This window comes from Mastomys coucha, unplaced genomic scaffold (genome assembly GCF_008632895.1).
Source record: "Mastomys coucha isolate ucsf_1 unplaced genomic scaffold, UCSF_Mcou_1 pScaffold11, whole genome shotgun sequence".
Taxonomy (NCBI): Eukaryota; Metazoa; Chordata; class Mammalia; order Rodentia; family Muridae; genus Mastomys; species Mastomys coucha.
This window is the reverse complement of record NW_022196893.1, coordinates 22991554-23015490: the sequence shown is the minus strand read 5'-3', so window position 1 is coordinate 23015490 and position 23937 is coordinate 22991554. Positions and strand designations below refer to the sequence as shown.

The window sequence follows — 23937 nt, the reverse complement described above, 5'->3', positions numbered from 1 at the left end:
CAATTGTCTGTAACTCCAGTCCTAGGCATCTGACAACCTCATCTGACGTCAGTCAGTACCAAGTATGCATGTTGTGTACAAACTTACCTGTAGAAAAAAACACTCATACACAAAATAATAAAAAAAATTAATGTCCAATGGTTAGTCAGTTGTCATTTTTCCTTACAAATAAAAAAGACATTATGTGAATAAACAAAAAGGTTTATAATTTTATATCCTTCATGTAGACTCGAGACTCGGTATTTATATTCATATATAGTCAAAGTTTAAATCCTCTCTCATACCCCACTTCTAGCCTCAAACTAGGGCCATGTTCATCCCATTTCATACATATCAATGGTCAGTGTAAAAAAAGATCTTCCCTGAAGGCACACAAACCTAATTCCAAGGAGCCCACACACTTCATCATGGACCAGAGGACAGTTTAAAAATTCAAGGACTAAAAAGATAATTCTCCTATTAAATAATAAGATTTGACCAATGCACCACATACAGAAAAGACACAAGATTTAACTTCCTAATAGGTCACAAGGAAAGAAAGCACAGAAATTTTTGACTGGATATTCTACTGACATTTTATTTATCATATAATTTTTATCTTGTATTCAGTGTGCATTACTCTTCAGTATCCTCTATAAATAGTGGTTGTCTCATTGTACCTGGTAAACATTAAGGACCATATGAACAGCACACCTAAAGGATTATGTATAGAATGAGTCCATTACACAAATGCCTTTGATTTCCTGATGAAAGGGTGTTGTAACCGATTTGCATGTATTATGCCCTTCTAGATATTCCATAGAATTAGAAATGTTAATTTGCTAAAATATGCCAAAGTAATTCAGAAACACTCAGTAACCCCAAGCTTCATTGTAGAACTTCTAAACAAGTGCTAACCAAAAGTCTTTAATGCTACCAGGTGGTGGTGGTGCACGCCTTTAATCCCAGCGCTTGGGATGCAGAGGCAGGTGGATTTGTGAGTTTGAGGCCAGCCTGGTCTACAGAGTGAGTTCCAGGACAGCCAGGAATATACAGAGAAACCCTGTCTGGAAAAACAAAACACAAACAAACAAACAAAAGTCTTTAATGCTGAAGGTCGGGACTCTTAATCCCTTATAATCTATGGATAATTTTATGAACTACAAACAAGTGCTTTACAGCCCACCAGTCAATATTCTGATTCTGTCTTCCAGTGTGCAGGAAGAAATACTGGAAGAGGGATAAGTCCTGCTACCACTTTCAGAATGTGAAATAGTTTTATGAAAGAATATTCTAAAGATATAGCTTACTTATTTAATAAAAAATATTCCAATGGAACAGTTTAAAAAATGTTTACGTTTTTAAAAAGCAGATGCATTTTATGTTCCTAAACCTAAGGCTTGGATTAAAAAATGCAGCCCCAAAATGGTAAGGTACTGTCTCCATACTTGCAGTCTAGTAAAGGAGAGAAAGCATGGGTATAAGGGGTTGTGGCAGAGGTCTGGAAGTGGTGCCCTGGGGACCACAAAGGAGGTACCAGTGTGACAGAACCGGAAACAGATACCAATGAGAATTTACAGTTCAACAGACATAAAAAGCTTTCTATCCTCTAGTTACCAGATATTTTTAAATGAGGTTTTGCCCAGAACTCTCTTTAAAGTCCATTATTAAAACATGGTGACAGCAGCTCTGATTATATACAGGGAGAATCATCTGCCATGATCACTCATACATCTGAGCACATGCCCTACCTCAGAGCCATGCCATTTATGATAAATGGGATAGACACACAAGGTCCATGGTAACTAACACTGGAAATAGTCAATCCACTTGCAAATACTGATGTCAAGTGAAAGGACACAGCAGACAATTTCGAAGGAAAGAATTGCCCCGTGAGACAAACATCCTCCCGAGTGATTTTAATTCTCTAGTGAAACACATAACAGGTTACTACCATCTCTGAAGAGTAAAATTGTTTTTGAGTGCTACGAAATTACCTGTGTTATGCCTGACCCTCTGAAAGGCATTTCTGTGACAAATGGTGCCTCTCAAAGGCGAGGGAGAATAAATAAGAAACAAACGCAGCACTGATCATACTGGCGGCATGCCTGCTGTGCTTTGTGAATGCTCAGTGTATGCTTTGAGCAAAGTACTAGAAAATAGATTTTTATGGCTAGTATAAAGCAGAATCATGGCTTGCAGAAGTTCTCTGGGCACATTTAAGGGTGACAAAAGCATGTGGGTTAATAGCAGTGATGTGTCTTCTTCTATAACACTAGTAACTTGCTTTACCAAAGTCAAAGTAAGTAAGACAGGAAAACATTTTCCCTCTAAACATATCAGACATAGGGAGCTTCAGAAACATACCATTGTAAATAAATGCATATATTAACATTTTAGGGATAAAGATAAAATATATTATGTTAAATATATAAAATATCTCTAAAACCCCCTTTACAGTAGTCTAGTAGCATTGTAAATGACTGTTCCATATGTCCTTATAACAGATATGCTTGTATGCAAATAGGAAAAGATATTACTTATAAAATGAACATGGTGATTACCTCAGCTGTGGCCAGTGATGAGATCCAAAGCCCAGGATATCTGTGAAATTTTCTACATCTTTAAAAATGATGTGTCTCTGTGGTTTAGGTGTCAGAATAACTGGCTTCATACTCTTCATGGGTAGAGTTCCTTATGTTTCTATTTGGGGGAATAGTTTGAGGAGTATTGGAATTAGCTCCTCTTGGAAAGTCTGGTAGAATTCTTCTTTAAAATCATCTGCCCCTGGCTTTTTTGTGGGGTGGAAGGTTTTTAATAACTAATTCTATTTCCTTGGGGTTATGGGACTGTTTAGTTTACCTGATCTTGATTTAACTTCAGTACATGGTATCTGTCTTAGAAAATCATTCATTTTGTCTAGATTTTTTTTCAGTTTTGTCACGTGTAGGCCTTTGTAGTAAAATCTAATAACTTTGAATTTCCTTAGTGTCTGTTATTATATTTCCCTTTTCATTTCTGATTTTGTTAATTTGTATTTTAGTTAGTTTGGCTAATGGGTTATCTATCTTGTTAATTTTCACAAAGAACCAGCTCTTGGTTTTGTTGATTCTTTGTATTGTTCCCTTTGTTTCTAATTGGTTGGTTTCATCTCTGAGTTTGACTATTTCTTGCTGCCTACTTCTCTTGGGTGTGTTTTCTTTTGGTTCTAGAGCTTTCAGGTGTTCAGGTTGCTAATATAGGATCTCTTTAATAAGACACTTAGTACAATGAATTTGCCTTTTAACATTAGTTTCATTGTGTCCCGTAAGTTTGTGTACACAGTGCCCTCATTCCATTGAATTTGAGAAAATCTTTAATTTCTTTCTTTCTTACCTAACCAAGTTATCATTGAATAAAGAGTTGTTCAGCTTCCATAAGTATGTGGGCTTTCTGTTGTGTTTGTTGTTATTAAAGTTCAGCCTTAGCAGTGTACAGTTCAATGCAATCCCCATCAAACTCCCAACACAATTCTTCACAGACATGGAAAAAGCGATTTTCAACTTCATATGGAAAAACAAATCCTCAGGATCACCAAAACAATTCTGAACAATAAACGAACTTCTGGTGAAATTACCATCCCTGCCCTCAAGTTATGCTACAGAGCAACAGTGATAAGACCTGCATGGTACTGGTACAGAGAAAAACAAGTCAATCAGTGGAATACAATGGAAGACCCAGAAGTAAACTCATACACCTACAGGCACTTGATCTTTGACAAAGAAGCCAAAACCACACAGTAGAAAAACAAAAGCATCTTCAATAAATGATTCTGGTCTAATTGGATGTTTGCATGTAGAAGAGTGCAAATTGATCCATATTTATCACCTTGCACAAAGATCAAGTCTAAATGGAACAAGGAGCTCAAAGTAAAACCACATACACTGAATCTAGGGAAATAGCCTAGAATGCATTGGCACAGGGGGGAAATTTCCTGAACAGAACACAAATAGCTCAAGCTCTAAGATCAACAATTGACAGATAAGACCCCATGAAACTGAGAGGCTTCTGTAAGGTAAAGGACACTGTCAATAGAACAAAATGGCAACCTACAAATTTTCGGAAAAGTTCTTCACCAACCCTACATCAGATAGAAGGCTACTATCCAAAAAATACAAAGAACTCAAGAAGTTAGACTCCAGAAAACCAATAACCCCATTAAAAATAGGGTAACTACCTAGTAAACAGAGGATTATTAACAGAGGAATATCAAATGGCCAAGAAGCACTTAAAGAAATGTTCAACATCCTCATTCATCAGGGAAATGCAAATCCAAATGACCCTAAGATTCCACCTTAAGCCAATCAGAATGGCTAATATCAAAATCTCAAGCAATCTGCTGGCAAGGAAGTGAAGAAAGAGGAACACTTCTCCATTGCTATGGGATGGCAAGCTAGTACAACCACTCTGGAAATCAATCTGGCAATTTCTCAGAAAATTGGAAATACTTCTATCTAAAGACCTAGCTATATCACTACTGGACATATACCCAGAAGAAGCTCCAGCATACCACAGGGACTCGTGCCAATATGTTCATAGCTGCCCTGTTTGTATTAGCCAGAAACAAGAAGCAACCTAGATGTCCCCCAACCGAAGAATGGATACAGAAAATATGGTTCATTTACACAATGGAATAATATTTAGCTATTAAAACTGAGGACACCATAAATTTTTGCAGGCAAACAGATAGAATTAGAAAATATAACTCTGAGTGGGGTAACTGAGATCCAAAAGGACATGCATGGTATGTACTCACTGATAAATGGATATTAGCTTAAAAAGTACAGAATACCTGTGATATACACTATGGACCATAAGAAGGAAGGCCCCAATTAATATGTTTTAATCCCATTTAGAAGAGGGGACAAAATAATCATGGGAGGTAGAAGGAGAGGAGAGAAGGATCCTGATGGAAGAGGGGAGGGGAAGGGAAAAGGAGGGTGGGATCAGGTATCCAGAGAAACATGGGAGAAGTCCAGAGGGCCAGGAGAAGGAATGGAAATACTCGGCTGTTGGGAGCAGGGGCTGGGGGTAGAGAGATTGGAAGAAGCTCTAGAAAATCCCAGGCTTCCAGAACTCACTGTGGGTGACCTTAGCTAAACTGCCCAACAGTGGGGAGATGGAACCTGAAGAGACTACCTCCAGGAGTTAAACATGGCCCCAAGTAGAAAGATGGGGACACCAACCCACCTTCATTACTTTTGACCCAGAATAGTTCCTGTCGAAAAGAAATGCAAGGACAAAAATGGAGTAGAGACTGAAGGAATGGCTAGCCAGCTCAACTTGGGATCTAGACTATGGGCAGGCATCAAACCCTAACACTATCATTGATGATATGTTGTGCTTACAGACAGGAGTCTAACATGGCTGTCCTCTGAGAGGCTCTACCCGTAGCTGACTGAGACAGATGCAGACACAACCAATCACTGAACTGAGGTTGGGGACTGCCACACCCACTCATCTACTCCAGTAAAGTCTGCAATATCAGGATTAAAAGCCTGATCATGGACAAGAGGCATTATGACTTCAAAGGGAGTTTGTACCTCCTGGGTATTCAGTCAGTCGTTGGCATCTCCTAACTCAGACATGTTCCAGATTAGTCTTTCCAATTGTCAACTTGCCTTCTTATTCAGGCATAAAGGTACCCCAAGAAATGATCTGTAAACGGCTAAAACTTTAGATTGGTCATTGTTCCCTGGCCAATACAATGTTCCAATATATCCTAATTTATTACCAAACTGTCATAAGCTTGGAATTTCTCACAAGGAAGCTGCCTTATCAGATAGGAAGTCCTCAGAGTTAGCAACAGAGGTCAGGCACCATTGCTTACTGTTAACATAGTTAGAATTCTCGGGGCAGTCCCACAGAAGAGTAATCAAAGGGCTTTACATACCAGAGAGTAATCGAAGGGCTTCCCTCACTTAAGGGCATTTTCAGGAACTGCTAGATTGGAACTTCCTGGTGCTTGCCTCCAGCAGACCCAGAGAGAATTAGCATGGGACTACCAAAATAGCCCCAGCGGGGAGGGCACCACTGTTCTTCCACTTCACACCTGGATACCTGATCTTACAGACCTTGATGTAACCATCACTTGTACATGATCTTACTGACCTTGATGTGACTGTCACCTGCCTATGTGACTTTTGTCATTTGCTCTGCTTTCTGTATACTATATACACCTGGTTTTCACTTTGTGCATGGAGTTAGACTTAGACTTGGACAGACTTATTCATTCAGATTCGAGCTTTGACCCTCATGCAGTCTGTAGCCCACCCAGGCCCAGAGCTCTCAGGCCAAGGGGGTGCAGCGCCTGTCCAGAAGAGGTGGCTGCTTTAGACCCAGTGTGTTTCAGGTGGCGTCAGATGTACCTCAACTGCTGAGCTGTCAGATTTCTCATTTCTCTTTTGCAGTGACTGTAAAAGTTTGATGCCAGTTTTAAAAAATACATTCAGACTCAGCACTTCCTTGTGTCGGCTCTGTTTCTCATTCTTCGCATACACCTTGTCGACCTGACTAGGACCCTGTTTCTCTAGCAGGTTGAGGGAGGCCCAGATTGGCTGGCCTGCGGCAGGGGACCCCTATGGAAGAATTAGAGGAAGAATGAGGGAACTTAAGAGGAGGGGAACCCCATCAGAAGACCAACAGTGTCAAGTAACCCTGATCTCTGGGAGCTCCCAGAGACTGAACCTCCAACCAAAAAAGCATACATGGGCTAGTGCCAGACCCCAGGCACATATGTAGCTGAAGACTACCTTGTCTGGCCTCAGTAAGAGAGGATGCATCTAATCCTATAGATGCCCCAGGCAAGGGGGATACTGGGGGGTGGCACCCTAGCAGAGGCAAAGGGAAGAGGGGAATGGGTGAAGAAATCTGGGGGGTCAACGTTTGGGATATAAATAAAATAATTATTTTTAAGAATGAAAGGAAGTAATGAAGGAAGGAAGAGAAAGAGAGAGAGAGAGAGAGAGAGAGAGAGAGAGAGAGAGAGAGAAGGAAAGAAAGAAGGAAAAGAAGAAAGAATGAGAGAGAGAGAGAAAGGAAGAAAGAAGGAAAGAAACAAAGAAGCTCCTGTCTTAGCAGTAAACAAGTTATCAAGAAGCTGTGTAAAAATAAAGATCAGGCAGCTCATAATTTTTTTTTTTTTACTAATTACTGTGCAAAGCTTTATCAACTGAGTTTTCTAACATATCTTACAGCAAAAGAAAGCTAATAATGAGAATATTAGGAATGTTAGTTTTTGGAAGTCTGGGGTATGATAATTTTGTAGCAAATTTTCTTATCATTATACTCAGAAAATGGAAACAAACTAAATCCTTCAACTACAGATACATACACCATGATGAGATACATACACCATGTGGGAAATTCTTATCTGTAAAGAAAATTAAGACTTAAAGGCAAATGGAGGTAACTAGAAAATAAATCATATTGAGCAAGCTGACCCAAGTTGACAAAAATGTCATGAGTTCTCTGCATTCTAAATATCTATTCTATACCTATTGATAAATGTAGCTCTTATCTCTCATTTAAAACAAACCAAACCAAAACAAAATACTCATTTTTGCAACAGGAGACCATATCTCCTTATACCCACCCTGCACCCTTGCAACATTCCCCCAATAAAATAAAATAAGTAGAATTTTTTTTTAAAAAAATCTTATTGTGGAAGCTGTAGTGTGTCAGTGTGTCCCACAGTATACCTTTTTATCTATCTTTCTTTACTTTCAAATGTAACTGGCAATGAGTCATCGGTCTGGTTGGAGGTCTCTGGCTTCTACTATATTATTAACACTGGATCCTCACCAGGACTCCTCTTGGATAACCTGTTGTTGCTTTGGATCTTCAGGACTCGACCTTTCGCGAGCTCCAGCAGATCATAGATGAGGTAGATGTTGGGGTGGGTCAATTCAAAGTCCTGAATCTGAACTTAGGAGGTAGCTGAGTTGGTCAGGCCACCAGCTCTCCTGTGCCCACACCATCGCCAGGGTGAGCTCTCAGCACTGCCCCTGATAGCTCACCCTGGTGATGCTGTTGGCAAGGGGCCGAGTCTCTTCTCTTGTTCTCTCCTGCTCCCCTGTCCTTGAGGCCAGCTCACCAACCCACCTGCACTCCTCCCATCAGAGTCAGTTCTACTGTGCTTCCCATTCTGGGTTCAGGGCTCACTCTGCTAAGTGCTGCATCAGTGAGGGACAGGGCAGTTCTCCCACTCTCAAGACATAGGAGCCAGCTCTCCTGCCTGCCGCAAGGGGGAAGGGGTGGATTAAACATAGTTCTTATAGCACCATTTTTCTTAATGCACTGTATATAGTGCAAAGATCTAAGTGATATATATATATATATGATAGTATTCAAATGATAAAGCATAAAGCATCATTTGAGACAAAAATTTATAGAAATAGAAAGTTATACAGGATTAAAAAAACATCAGAATTACAAACAGTACATGGCTTTTATAACAATATTATGTTCTAAACTTATGCAGAAAATCTAGTTTAAATATTCTTCATATTTAAATATTTATGTTAAATTTAAATATTAAATATTTTAAATATCCTAAAGATATCACAAACAGCTTTTATGGGAGGACTTAAATGAATTAAAAGTCATTATTAAAGAATATAGCTATTAAAAAGCTATTATGAAATTATTTGGAAAATAAATTATAATAAACAAACTCAGGTGGAAAACTCCTAAGAAAATATAATTTACCAAAACATATAAAGCTATCTATTTGTTTCATTTCTTGTTGCTGTGATAATTTGACATGACATAAAGCTACTTAAAAGGAGAAAGTTTATTTGGCTCACAAATACAGATTACAGTCCATTGTTAAAGGCAGTTGCAATGGCAGGAAATTGGGCAGCTATTCTCATTGCACCCAAAGGAAAGGGTAGAGAGTAATGAATTAATGCATGCATGAGAGTGTTCAGCTGGCTGTCTGCACTTTCACACAGTCTAGGAGGCCAGGAGACCACGTCTCAGTAAGGGTCATTCACATGGCTCTCTGCACTCCATGTCTCAGTAAGGGTCATTCACATGGCTCTCTGTGCTTTCACACAGTCTAGGAGACAAGGAGACCATGTCTCAGTAAGGGTCATTCACATGGCTCTCTGCACTATGACACAGTCTAGGAGACCAGGAGACCACGTCTCAGTAAGGGTCATTCACAGAGGGTGGCTGGTATGGCTGATCTTGGCTGTCAGTTTAAGTACATCAGTAATAAAGTAAAACCCACATAGCTAGATACTCCTGGGAGGGCTACCCTTAATCTGGTTCACACTTTCACACTTTCTTTCGACTACCCACTTTAGGGAATTTGAGAGAAGAAAACTTTGGTTTTTGCTTGCTTGCTCTCCCCAAAAAGTTTTTATCTCTTATTGCTGTTGTATTCTTTTGCCAGTATTAGAACCAGCTTCTTTGGGAATCCAGTGCAGACTGAAGACAATTAGCTCTCCAGGAATCCTCCAGGATTCCAGTGCTAGATTGAGACTTCTGAGACATCCAGGCTTGTGGACTAAACAACTCCTGTATTCTCAGTCTTTCCTTCATGAGACAGTCAGAGTTGGGCTCCCCAGACTATACCGTGTAAGCCAGTCTAATAAATCACACAGACACAGAGACACACTCAAACATACACACAACACACACAGAAGTATAGATAGATAGATAGATAGATAGATAGATAGATAGATAGATAGACAGACAGACAGACAGACAGACAGACAGACAGATAGACAGACAGACAGACAGACAGGTAGATAGATAGATAGATAGATAGATAGATAGATAGATAGATAGATAGATAGACAGACAGACAGACAGATAGATAGACAGACAGATAGACATGTGTTTGTGTATGTGTGTGTGTGTGTGTGTGTGTGTGTGTGTGTGTGTGTGTGTGTTCATTCCACCCTGCCTTCAGGCAAGCCCACAGGAGAAACTGATCCAGACAAAATTCCTCATTAATATTCTCTTCCCAGGTGAGTCTACATTGTGTCAAGACATAAATCGAAAATAACTACAACACTTATAAGACTTCAAATAAATAGACTTAACACAAAATTTGGCACATGTAAAGTGCTAGGGGCAAATGTCCTCACTAACAAATATGATAAAATAGCTAAGAAAAACGTGGCAGAAACTTTTCATGAGATACAAAAGAGAAAACAGTTGCCACTCTTTCTCTAAGTTCACCCAACACTAATATGGCACCCAATCATGAAGAAAACTATTACAAGCAGAAAAGGAAGCAAAGCTGTAAAGAAATTATAGAAAAAATCATCATACAAATACTTCATTATAACAGGAAATGGATGTATTAGGAAAAATTTAAGTTTATTCTAAAAATTCTATTTTAGTGTTTGAAAATTAACATATTAGAATAAACTAAAAAGTCTGTTATTTATAAAAATATTTAATGTATGTTGACTTTTTTTCAGATCAGAAACAAGACAAGGAGTCATCATAATGATAAGTTGGATGGAGCACTGCATTAGAAATCCAAGATAGTACAAGAAATGCATTTTGATAATAACTTATTTAAAAGAAAGAGATTTATTATTATCAGAGGATTAATTCACTAGCAATTTTAAATTACTGGAATTGTATAAGTCAGTTTTATAATTTTTATCAATCAACATAGGAAAATTAATTCTGTTTCTGTCCATTAACACCTGAGCTAGAAACCAAAACCTGGGAGGTATAATACTTACAATAGAAAGTAAATACCTAATAATAAATCTAACAGAGTATATACAATGTCTACACACACACACACACACACACACACAAAACCATTATTAAGAGAAGTTTTGAGACTTGGGCTGGTAGCATAACTCAGTGTGTAAAGATGTTTACCATTAAGACTGACAAGCTATATTTAATCCTTGGAACCTACATGATTTAATGAGAAAACCAACTCCTGAGAATAGTTCTACAATCACCACACACAAGCCGTGGCATACACATACATATACACGCACTTCTGCTCATGACAGACATGTATGCACACACACACACACACACACACACACATGACATGATACACATATATGCATGAACATGAATAAAAATAAATAAATAATGCAATTTTTACAGATGTAAGACTAAATTGAAAAATAATCCACAATCATAACTGAAAGACTAAAATGTATTGCTATGCAATATAAACTCTGACATTGTGGAAAGACACAAACATGCCTGTTTCTGACATAACAGACTCAAATAACCCTCTTCTAAGTAGGCTTCTGTTGCTGTCTTAAAACCATGCAAAAGCAACCCTGGAAGAAAAAGGATCAATTGACTCATAGTTAATTATGGAGGGAAGCCAAGGCAGAAACTCAAAGCAGGAACCACAAAGAAAAAATACTTCCTCTGCCTTGCTCAGATTCCTTCCTTATAGAAACTAAGACTAATTGCCCAAGGGTGGTACAACTCACTGTAGACTGGACCCTCTCACAGCAATTAGAAATAAAGAAAATGGCCCATAGGCCAATGCAGTTGAGGCAAGCCCTCAGTTGAGTTCCTTCTTTCTAGGTTTGAATAGTTGATGATTGAAGCTATGGCAAGCCTATATATTAGAAACGATGTGTACAATAATGAATGTGTTTAGTAGAACTAAGTAGTAACACAAAGGTAGAACAAGCCATACCTTCAGCAATAGAATAAACATATGTATGAGGTACTTGTATAATAAAAAAAATATTACTACGAATTGGAATTTGGATCAAGGAAATTTTTTTAACAACAGCAAAAATCTGTTACCAAAAAAGTTCATGTTTCCTGAATCTGTTCTTATAAATGTCAGAATCTTCCAAACCATCACACAGGCTTAGAAATCAAGAGCTAGCTCAGCATACAACATAAAGACATGAGTTCAATTGCTAAAATCCACATGAAAACAAGCAAGCAACAGAAACTAAGGAACAAATCATACACTGAACAAAGACAAGATCAGAGATAAGCACCTATAATAACAAACATACCAAACCCAGATGCCTAGTGTAATAGAGACAATTAATAACAGCCAGGACAATATATCCACACCAGAACCCATCAGCCTTATCACAGTTGGCCTCTATAATTGCAACACAGTTAAAGCACAAGACATGGACATTAAAATACCTTTTATGAATATGATAGGTATCTTAAAGCAGTAATAAATAAATCAATTAAAGAAATGTATGAAAACACAAAGGAAAGAAAATTAATAGAACATTTCAAGACATGAAAGTGGAAATAGACTCAATTAAAAAAGAAGAGAGAGAGAAATCTGGAAATGAGAATCCAAAGGGGAACCTTAGAGGCAAGGCTCTCCAACAGAATGCAAGAAGTGGAAGAGAAAATCTCAGGAGTTGAAGGTAAAATAGAAGAAATGGATACATAAGTCAAAGAAAATGTTAAATTCAAAAACAGCCAGGCACATCACATGCAGGAAATCTGGGACACTATGAAAAGATGAAATCAATGGATAATGGGGATACAGAAAGGAGAAGTAAACCAGGTCAAAGGCACAGAAAATATTTTTAAAAAATCACAGAAGAAAATTTCCATAACCTAAAGAAGGATATGCCTAGAAGGTACAAACCAAACAATGCAAAACAAGATAAACAAACAACAACAGAACAGAAGACCAAATAGGCTAGAGCAGAGGAAAAAATTCCCCTCAACACATAATAATAAAAAATACTAAGTTACTAAGTGCACAGAACAAAGAAATAATATTAAAAGCTCAAGGGGAAAACATCAAGTAACATATAAAGGCTGATGCATTAGAGGACACCTGAATTCTCAGTGGAGATTCTATAACCCATAATGGCTTGGAAAGATGTTCTATAAACTCTGTGATACCATAGTGGTCACCACAGATCACTATACTCAGCAAATCTTCCAATCATAATGGATGGAGACAAAAAGAATTTAATAATTTTAGGCAGCATTTATCTATAAATACTACACTACAGAAAGCACTAGAAAGTAAAACTTGTACATGAAGAGGTTGGCTTTACACAAGAAAAAAGCAACCTCATGTCAGCAAGTCAGGAGAGGTAAAAATAAAAATGATACCATAAGAATTATCTAAGAGGAATCAACAAACATTGCTCATTGATAACTCTCAGTATCAACTGTCTCATGTCTCCAATAAAAAGACAGACTAACAGAATGGATGCAAAACCAGGACCCATCCTTCTGCTGTATCCAAGAAAAGCACCTTAGCATAAATAATAGATATCACCTCAGAGTAGATAGATGGGAAAATATATTCCAAACAAACGGAACTAATAATCAAGCTGGTGCAGCAACTCTCATATCTGACAAATAGACTTCAAATAAAAACTAGGAAGAGGTGAGAACAACACTACATACTCATCAAAGCAAAGATCCACCAAGAAGATCCACCAAGAAGATATTGATATTAATTCTTAATATCTATTCACCAAATACAAGGACAACCAAGTTCACAAAAGAAACACTTCTACAGCTTAAATCATATATTGACCCTCGTACACTGATAGTGGGTAACTTCAGCACCACATTCTAACCAAGGCATGTCATCTAGACAATAAAGTAGCCAAACATACGGAGAGATAGAGTTCCAACTGGACAACTCTCCACCAGTTGAATCTCCAGTATAGGGAATAGATTATATATAATCCATAGTTGCTGACTAAAGTGGTCTCATGGGGATCCCAAAACAACCCAGGCTCTTGAAAAGGCTACAGATTATTTTCCACAACCTGAATACAAGGCCCCATTTCTAAAGACAACACCTGCATGACTCATTGAACACGGAGAATGTGACTTGGAGCCTTCTGCACTCCTACATTCTAGCATCTTTGGTACAGGAAGGTATTCTACATGCCATCAGAGAAACTTAAATATCCACCCACCTATAAACCTTTGATTTACAGTGGTGTTCTTCCTGCAAGATGTGTAACCATAATGGTGGCACAAAGCTTGAGGGAGTAACCAACAATATCTGTTTTTATTTAAGGCATACTCCATGAGATGGAACCCTTACTCAATTCCACTTGGGTAACTAAGAACCTGAGATTAGATAGCCCAAAGGCCTGAGGACAAATCAAATACTACTGATCTACAAAAGGAATGTAGCAATAAAATAAAATTACTCCTAATGGCATATTCCTCTGTACTCTTAGATCAGTGCCTTGCCCAGCCATCATCAGAGAACCTTGTCTTGCAGCATATGGTAACAAGTTCTGAGATCCTCAAGAAAATATACAGAGAGTGAGAGACTTTAGAACACTCAGCCCTTAAGAGGATTTATGTCTCCATAAAACACTCCCCCCTTAGGGCTTATGGAACTCTATGGAAGAGTAGTCAAAAGATTGACCCAGATGGGACAGAAGACACCTAACTTCTAAACGCTGCAAGACTGAAGCATATATGACACATATATGACCAACACACATACACATTATCACAGAGACTAAGGTAGCATGCACAGGGTCAGCAATGGTTTGCTTCGGATGGGGTCCTAAAGCTGAAAGAAGTGGACACAAGCCCCCATCACTGACCCAGAAGCTATCTCCAATTGATAGTCACTTACAAATGAAACTTTAGTTTCCTTTAAGTAAGTCTCTTCAGGGTAGCATGCATGCCCAACAGTAGATGGCCAATGGAAAAGAACTCAAAGACATCTTCAGAGCTTCTTTGTCTCATAATGCTGTGTCTGGTCTTTCTAAAAGATTTATTTTTAAATTTTTATTTTATTATATATAATAGTATTATAAATAATTACAACACTTGTGTGTGAGTTTGCTTCCTAACATAAGACATAACAGGAACTATCTAGGTGGGAAGGTAGTGGGCATGAATTGGGAGGAGTAGAGGAAGGGAAAACAGAATCAGAATATATTGTATGAAGAAAAATCTATTTTCAATAGAAGAAAATTAAACATATTTAACTAGAAGCAAGTATGTTCATTACCATTCAAACCACACATAAGCCCAAATACCTAAATTCACCATGAGACACCAGGTAGTTTTCTAGTAATCAGAGTTATAATAACCCTAGAATGACATATAAAGGCTAAAATTAAATCTACCCATTAGTCATTTAAAAATATTTTTGACCAAAATATATTGCATCTGATGTATAAAAATATTGTACAGTGGCATATTCTGATATAAAAGTCTGTTATATCAAACAACTCAATGTTCACACTGAAATATTATACTGTTTATAAGATCTTAGTAGGCACCCAGACAGCTGCGGATACAGATCTGCATTTTCAGTTACCATGACAATTAAATGTGGTCAGATTACAAGCCTTAGGATAGAATTACTGCTCATGTTTTGTGGTAGTAGGAAGGAAAATTAGGTCAGAAAGCCATAAAATTCTGATGTTTGAGTCAAAATTATTATAATAAATATTTAAATGGTACATTGTAAAGATCTAATTCATGTTTGAGAAACATCATCATTTAAATCACCATAGTGGAAGACCTTTTTGTTTATTAGCTATCTATGAATAAAACATTTGCAGATTTAGAATGATTTAATTCTTGAGTTAGCACAATGTATTTGCGAGCATAGACATAGAGTGTGAGAACCACAACTCATAGAATACGAAAGCTATTTCTGTAAGGACTGGGCACAGAATAAACGGGAGGATTAAAATCTGGAGCATTGTACATACTGGTTAGCACTAAGCAGCAAAGAGACATTGTCTCAAACACGGTAAAAGGTGAAGTTGCTTGAGGTTGTCCTCAGACTTCCAGAAGCATGCTGTGGCATGTTCACATGTGTGCTAAGGCTCACAGGGACACAAGCATCAAACATTCACACGACAAAGCTATAGAATCTGGATGTATATTATTATCATATTGATGATTATCATATTGGTACTTGCTCTTTAACACCTCTCATTTCCTGACTTACACAGTGATATGATCCATGTTCAAAGCCTACTCCACTGGATTTGTAAGGCACTGAGATGTCCCGTGTAACACATTTAAAATCATGATTTTCAATATGATGTCTAATAAGTGCTTATTGTTAATCGCTGCATGGAGATCACAGGGATGATATATTTGCAAACTGGATAGAAAATAATTCTTATATCCCAACACACTTACTTTCCAGACAGGGTAGATTACTGCTCTAAGTGCCATAGTTTGAAAAATGAATTTATTTTTCATTATTTTAGTTCCCACCTCTCCCCAAAATTTGGTTTTTGATATGACTCCTACAAATTTTCAAAATACATAGAATTTCACCATAAGCAAAACTAAGAAGTTGAGCATTGAACATCTCTACCTAGAAATATTCCCCAAATTTTATTCCAATGAGTCAAATTTAGAAGTTAAGAAACAGATTATTGTACTTTTCAAACTATAGAAAGTAGATATAGTTATTGATAAAATTTATTGATGAAATGGATACTGCATTGCTCAGAACTTTCAAGTGTCCTTAATCCAACAGGGACCCTCTTGGAGGTAAGTTATATGCACACTGGATCTGAGTGATATTAATGTTTTTATGAGTAACTTTTACACTAACATTTGAATTTGGGGAGCTTACTTATTTCTCTGACTTCATCTATAATCACACTGTATATTTTAATTTTATTTTTGAGATTATAATGTCATTATATAATTTCTCCCCCCCTTTCCTCCTTCTAAGCCTTCTTCATACCCCTCTTTACTTTCTTTCAAATGTGTGCCCTCTTTTTGCATTGATTATGTTTACATTCATAAGTATATAAATGTATATTCCTAAAAGTAACCTACTAATCTGTATAATGTCACACACACACACGCATACACACACACGCATACACACACACATGCACACACATGCACACACGTGCACACACACACACATGCACACATACACACACATGCATACACATGCACACACACGCATACACACATACATGCATACACACATGCATACACACACATGCACACACATGCATACACACGCATACACACACATGCACACACATGCACACACACGCACACACACGCACACACATGCACACACACATGCATACACACACACACACATACACATGCACACACATGTACACACACGCACGCACACATGCACACACATGCATACACACACATGCACACACACACATGCACACACATGCACACACACACACACACACTTTTTCAAAGCTGATTCCCACTCTCAGCATTCCTTAGTTACCACAGTTCTTCCTGTAATGTTAAGGCTTTTTGATGTAACTGTCAAAAGCCTTGTGAGGATCTGACTATGTCATACCACAGGCAGTATGCTTAGTAGAGCAATGTAAAATATCAGAGATGACCATGAAAACTTAATTAAGCAGAGAAAAACATAATTATTTTGACAACATTTCATTCCAGCCAGTTGAATTTATATATCTACAGTATCCATGCATCCACAAATATCTCCTTTCTTATGAAGTAGTTTAGAAGACATTAACTTAGGGATCTAGCATTCTAGAACTATCATTCCTAGGCAGGGATTTTCATTACAAAATTCTTCATTAAAACTTTTCATCTATCTTATGTATTTTATCTATCTTGTATCCACAAAACCAGGATATTAAATTTGAAATATGAAAATCACCATGGCTTATAGTTTTTCTCTATTGCTTTTTTCAAGGCAAAGGTGAATACTTTGAGGAAATCATAAAAACTAATTTAGATTTGTCCTTCTTTTCTTTGTGTTTTCAGAAATACAAACTACAAAACATATGGGAGGGCTTCCTGTGGCACAGGGAAGATTAGTAATGGTCTCTTTTCTTCAAGACACACACAGTAGCTTTTGTGAGAAAACAATTGAATATAATACAATGCTAGGGTCTTGTTCTTACAGATTGATTGAGATACTATAAACAGGGGCTACAAACACAAGGCTGGGACTCTAACGAGCAAGACTAGAAATAGTAGGACCTAACTGGACACATGAGAAGTTAGGCAGTCACCTAAAAGATACCTAAAAGGTGAGTAACCTGGGCATGGTCAGCGACTAGAGATCGAAGAGATCTGAAGATCGAGAAATGAAGTTTAAAAATGTCATAAGAACTACTGATAAATGACTGCAGGTGAAATAAAAAGGACCTTGGGAAAAAAAGAAGCAGACCCCCATTCAATACCTTTAGCCCAGGGATGTTATTATGAAATTTTCTTTGGAAAGACAGCTCTGGATGTGGGGTGGAAAATGAGCTTGGTGCAAAGGCAACTATGAAAAGAAGACCAGAGGGGATGTCTCTGGACACTGAACATTTGTATTTAAAACCCTGTCTTGGTTAGGATTTCTATTGCTGTGAGGAGATACCATGACCACAGCAACTCTTACAAAGGAAACCATTCAAGTGGGGGCTGGCTTACAGTTCAGAGGTTTAGCCCATTATCTTCTGGTGGTTGTTTAGCCCATTATCATGGTAGCATGCAGGCAGACATGGTGCTGGAGAGGTAGATGAAAGCTCTACATCCAGGTCATCAGACATCAGGAAGAGAGTAGTACCACATTGGGCCCGGCTTAAGCCTTTCAAACCTCAAATCCTGTCCCCAGTGACACACTTCCTCCAGCAAGGCTACATCTACTCCACCAAGGCCACACCTCCCAATAATGCCACTCCCTATGAGCCTATGGGATACACCCGATTTCATTCAAACCACCACACATTAAACAAAGCATTAAAAAGATTAACTTACACCAGTTATTCAGTGGTTACCTGAAAGGGGTTTGCTACCCAACTCTGTATAGTCCTTGATACGACTAAGAGAACAGGTTAAGGGTCAGGTAAACAAACATAAGGAACCTAAAGTGACCAATCAGGAGCATTTATTTAAAAAGCAACTAAACAGTACCGAAAAGGTGTGACACAGTCAGGTCTACATCATCAAGCACGGGGCTGAGCGATTAGCCACTGAACTGAGGACCATCTGGATAATCCTAGCAGAAACAGATTTTTAGGGCTTGAGTCATTCAGATAATTGTGCAAACAATGTGCTCTGCTCCTACTGAGTAACCTGGTCATTAGTAGTGTCTCTTGTACATTTTGCCCTGTGATATTTTTGGAGTAGACAATGAAGGTCTAGAAAGAATTAAGAAGCCATCTACTTACTGGAAGAACCGCAGGAAGAATAATGGGAATATAATAGACTGATATTATATGTGTCCCCAGAAGCCACTTCACATGAGAATAGGGCAGACAGAAGATACACACAGGTTCTATCTTGCTTTAGTGGATGAAAGAAGCCAGTGTTGTTCATTCCTGACCTTTCCTATTCAGTTCTTAGATGGCAGAAAGTAGTTCTCTGAGCTTTGATGTGGTACAAAGTAGCAATGTGAATGAATTGATAAATGTCAATAAGCTTACAAATGCTCGTATGACAAAACATGTCTTTAGAAAGGCACAGCCAGGCACGCCAGCTCATATCTGCATTCCCAGCTCAAGATCCTAACAACGGGATCTCCACAAGTTCAAGGCCAACCTAGGATTAATAGTGAGTTCAAAATCAGCCTGAGAACAAAGTGAGATGCTTCTCAAACTCCATTGCATGCTCCCCTCCTGCCCCTCCCCATAAATAGAAAAGCAGAAATCTGGAGATCAAAGACTTTTGCAAATTTCCTGTTCTATGAGGAACATGTGAGTGCCCTGAGTCAATCCAGCTTCACAAATTGAGAAACACAGATAGGCAGTGAATATGGCATTCTATAAACTTACCCCAAAGCACAGGTAAACAATTCAAAATAACTTTGTACATAACTTTTACTCTCAGATTGTCACCTTTAAAAAATATAACGCCAAGTACTATGACTACAATGCATTGCCAAATTGATATAGCCATTGGTGGCATATAAATCTGTGCATGGACTGTTAAGAATATGTTCGTCAGTGTCCACTAAGAGGTTACAAATACATGTTTTCACTAGTAACTTTTAATCCATAATGATAAAGAAATAACCATAAATGCAAAACATGTATATTTATGTTCAGTTCCTTAACTAAGGAAATCTAGAAACAGAGCAATGACAACTGTACACTTGAAAACCATATATACTTCCATACTAAGAATGACTAATAAGGAAGGATAAATGCTTAGTGTTGGATGCAAAGGTAAAGTGGATCTCAAAAGTCAATTGTCACTGTCCCTATACTGAACAGTCAAGGGTATGGATTGAAAATGTCTATGTACATCAACAGTAATAAGAAAATTAGTATGGTGCCATTTGCCTTCAATCCCACCACTGAAGAGGCAAGCAGACAGATCTCTGTGAGCTCAAGGCCAGCCTCCTCTACATAGTAAGCCCATGAGGTACACTGAATTCCAGACTAACCAAATAATCTGTCAAAAGAAAGACAAGAGAAAGCAAGCAAGCAAGCAAGAAAGAAAGAAAGAAAGAAAGAAAGAAAGAAAGGAAGGAAGGAAGGAAGGAAGAGAAAGAAAGAAAGAAAGAAAGAAAGAAAGAAAGAAAGAGAAAGAAAGCAAGAAAGAAGAAGAAAAAATGAAAGGAAAGAAATTTTTCATAATTGAAAAACATCTCCTTATAGGGTATAATTTTATTTCTAATTTTTCCTTAGTGATTCTGTATTTTCTTTTAATTAACTACCTGTTTACATACTTTTGAATATAATTTTACACAATAGGCTTTCATTCAGCCATAGTAAGCAATGTGTCATCTTTCTGCTATGTGGCCAATGTTACACAGCCCAGTCCTTCTTAGAAGTTGGACCCAGATATGTCTTGGTGCCAACAAAAAGTTTTAAAATAAGGGAGAAACAATAGCAAGAATCTAACATACTTCATTTTTAAGTGGTCTGTGTCATCTTGGTTTAAAGCTCCTATGCTGGCAGACATGGTTTATTGCCCACTGCACCAAACTAGATTTACAACAACAGAAGAATTTGCTATGGTGGGTAACAGAGAATACACATTAGAATTTAGAATAAGAACAGATAAACTACTGAATATATGGTGGGTACTTCTAGATGAATGGAAGACTTACAAAGTATTAACCAACAAAATTTTTATAAAAGTTACAGCATCCATTATTAAAGGCCAGGTTAGGGCTGATGCCTATCAATGGGGATAGGCAATGATGCTCTGAACATGTATTATAATTACAAATAATACCACAACAGTTATCAATTAATAAATAATTACTGTAGCCCAAGTCCTGTCTTGAATGCTTTATATGCATTGTCTCAGGATAAACCAGGAAAGCTTCTACAGTGTTATTGTAGATCCCAATGGTGGGATCTACAATATTCATATATATGCATAATGAAGCCCGCCCCTCCCCCCAGCTTATGTCCTTAACCAGGACAGTATTCATGACTATTAGGAACTTAATAGAAATGGAACTGCAGAGGAAAATGGGTCATTTGAGAGCTTGGGAAAGAGAACCAAAATAGGAGAGAGAAGAAGAAAGGAGGCTTAGCAAAGTAAGAAAATGACAACAGATGACTGTGGTATCTACAACTGAAATTTGAGGGAAGAGGGGGAAAAACATGGAAAATAGCTGTCAGAGGGGAGGAACAACAGACTGGCAATAAGCAGAAAGCTGTACCAGTCAAGCAGGGAGCTTCCCATTGACTTAGAGAGCATAGGGTCCAGGATATAATGCAGAGCATAGACAGTTTGTGTGTAGAAATAGTAGCACTTGACTGAAGACATCAAGAGACTAGACAAGTATATACAAAATAGATGGGTTGTTTACAGCAGAGAATAGAACATGTTGGTGGGTATGGGGGGGGCGGGGTAACGTATGTATCATGGAAAATGCAGCCAATTCACTTTGACTATTATGGTGGGGACTAGAGATGAGAGGGATCTGAGGAAGGGGGTGACAATGAACTTGGAGAGTGTCCCAAGGAACAGTGATGACTTCATATTTGTTCATTTGGGGGTGGGGTGGAGTAAGGTAGAATGCTCTTACTTATAGAAATCTAATCTATCGTCTACCTAACTCTCTGGCTGGCTGCATGGTGCACAGGAAAGAATATACGGTAAAACCAGAATCTAGTCATCACCTGTGTTAGACAACTGAGTCATTCTGGGGTAAGAATATAGAAATACCCACACATTAGCCATGAGTCATCACAGGCAGGATAATGGAGATGTTTCTAAAAGTAGCCCTCAATTCTGCTCTCTGTTGACAAATAGATGAACCTCAAATCCTTTGCAACACTGATGTGAATGATTTGCTATGATGATGGGTTTTCAGCATTTGTCTCTGAGCCTGCCTGGAACTTTCAGTGTGGTAATTGTAAAACAATATAGGTCATAATGTCTTGGTTTGTTTGGCTGGTTGGGTAGGTTTTTGTTTTTGTTGTTTGTTTGTTTGTTGGGGGGAGGGGGTTGCTATGAAAATACACTGACCAAAGCAAAGACCACTGACTTCTTTCTCTGGCTAGCTCAGCTACTTTCCTTTTAAAGCCTAGGTCCCACCGAGTGGGAATGGTGCTGCCCAGGGTGGGTTGGACACTCCTGCATGAATTAGAAAGGAAGAAGATACCCAGTAAACAGGACGGGGTGAGGATGGTGATGTTCAATTGGGGTTCCCTCTTTGTAGGTGATTCTAGTTTTCTCAAGTTGGAAAAACATATTAGTAAAACTGTTTTTCAGAAAGGCATTCCTTTGTCTAGCTAGATAATAAAATAGGTATACAGGTTAACCAACGGAAGACTCAGTGTGATGGATGAGATTTCCACATGTATTATCTTCCAAGGAGATCCAAGCAGTGGCCTTAAAAATGGCATGTAATTGGTAAATGTGGATCCTGTAAAATAATCAGTAACATCTCTGTTTACTCATAGGCTACTGTGTTCCCATTCCCACAGTGCAAACACGCTCAGATTTTTAAGAAAACTTCCTGACAAGCCTAGATGTCAACTCTGTTATTCTTTCCTGGAATACCATGAGACTAAAACTCTACGAAGGAAACACTCCTCAAATCAGATCATAATCAGGAAGTCAGGGTGACAAACTCAACACCAGCCAACCTCTGATATATTAAAATATCTAGGAGTTCAGAAATTAATTCTGAAACATATAAAGAAAAAAGCTACCCCAGCATATATTATTGCTGATATCAACATTTAAATTTATTACAGGGACTAATGATTATGGAAAACTGCAGAGTCTGGTGTTTGAAGAGGAACACACAGTAGGATTTAGTAATATTAGAGTTAAGATTTATGACATTTTATGCCCACCATTTGTTGCTTCTGAATCTCAATTTTTCCAATTTATGACAACAGACAGTGGCAAAAAATAAATGTACAAACATTTATAAAAGAAAGTCCATGCAATACAAATAAATCTGAAATATCCCGTCATCACAAATTTGTATAAGCCACAAGAAAGATATGTCCAAGGAATTTAATCAAAACTATCTCAGATGGTCATAACAGTTCTACGATCCTGCATCCTGAAAAGTGGGTGGGTCCTTTCCAGACCCCAAAGACTAGCTAGCTGCAAGTCACCACACAAATACACTTATCTCCAAATAACCAAGATACACAAGCATGTACACAATATTGTGCACCAATGAGTTCATGAAATATTGCAGATATGATATATACTAATGTGATGCATGTTATACTTCAAGCTGCAATGGTCGCTATGCACCACGAATCTGAAAAGCGCATTCAAAATAATTTTGGAATACATCCCTTTCTTTACGCTACAGAAACGTTATTCAGAGCATGGAGATTAGGAGGTTGCGACTCTGAGTTTCTCTTCCCCAGCTCTCCCCCTAATGAAGAATTTGATTCTGTTTCACCCCTCCCACCCTGTGCTTGCAGATTGCTTGAGAAGGCCAAGGCAGCCTGCTCAGCAGCAAAGAAACCGGCTGGCTGCGCAGGGGCTATATATAGCTCCTGCACCTTGGAGATGTGCACACACAGGCACACATACAGATGCCCATGCTGGATTTGGCATAGA

The 23937-nt window shown here is 38.1% G+C and overlaps 1 protein-coding gene across 2 annotated transcripts in view; it reads right to left on the bottom strand.

The window, feature by feature from the left end:
* The window catches only part of Cntn1 (contactin 1), a 303448-nt gene that overhangs the window by 278391 nt on the left and 1120 nt on the right, over nt 1–23937 (bottom strand). The window lies entirely within an intron of this gene.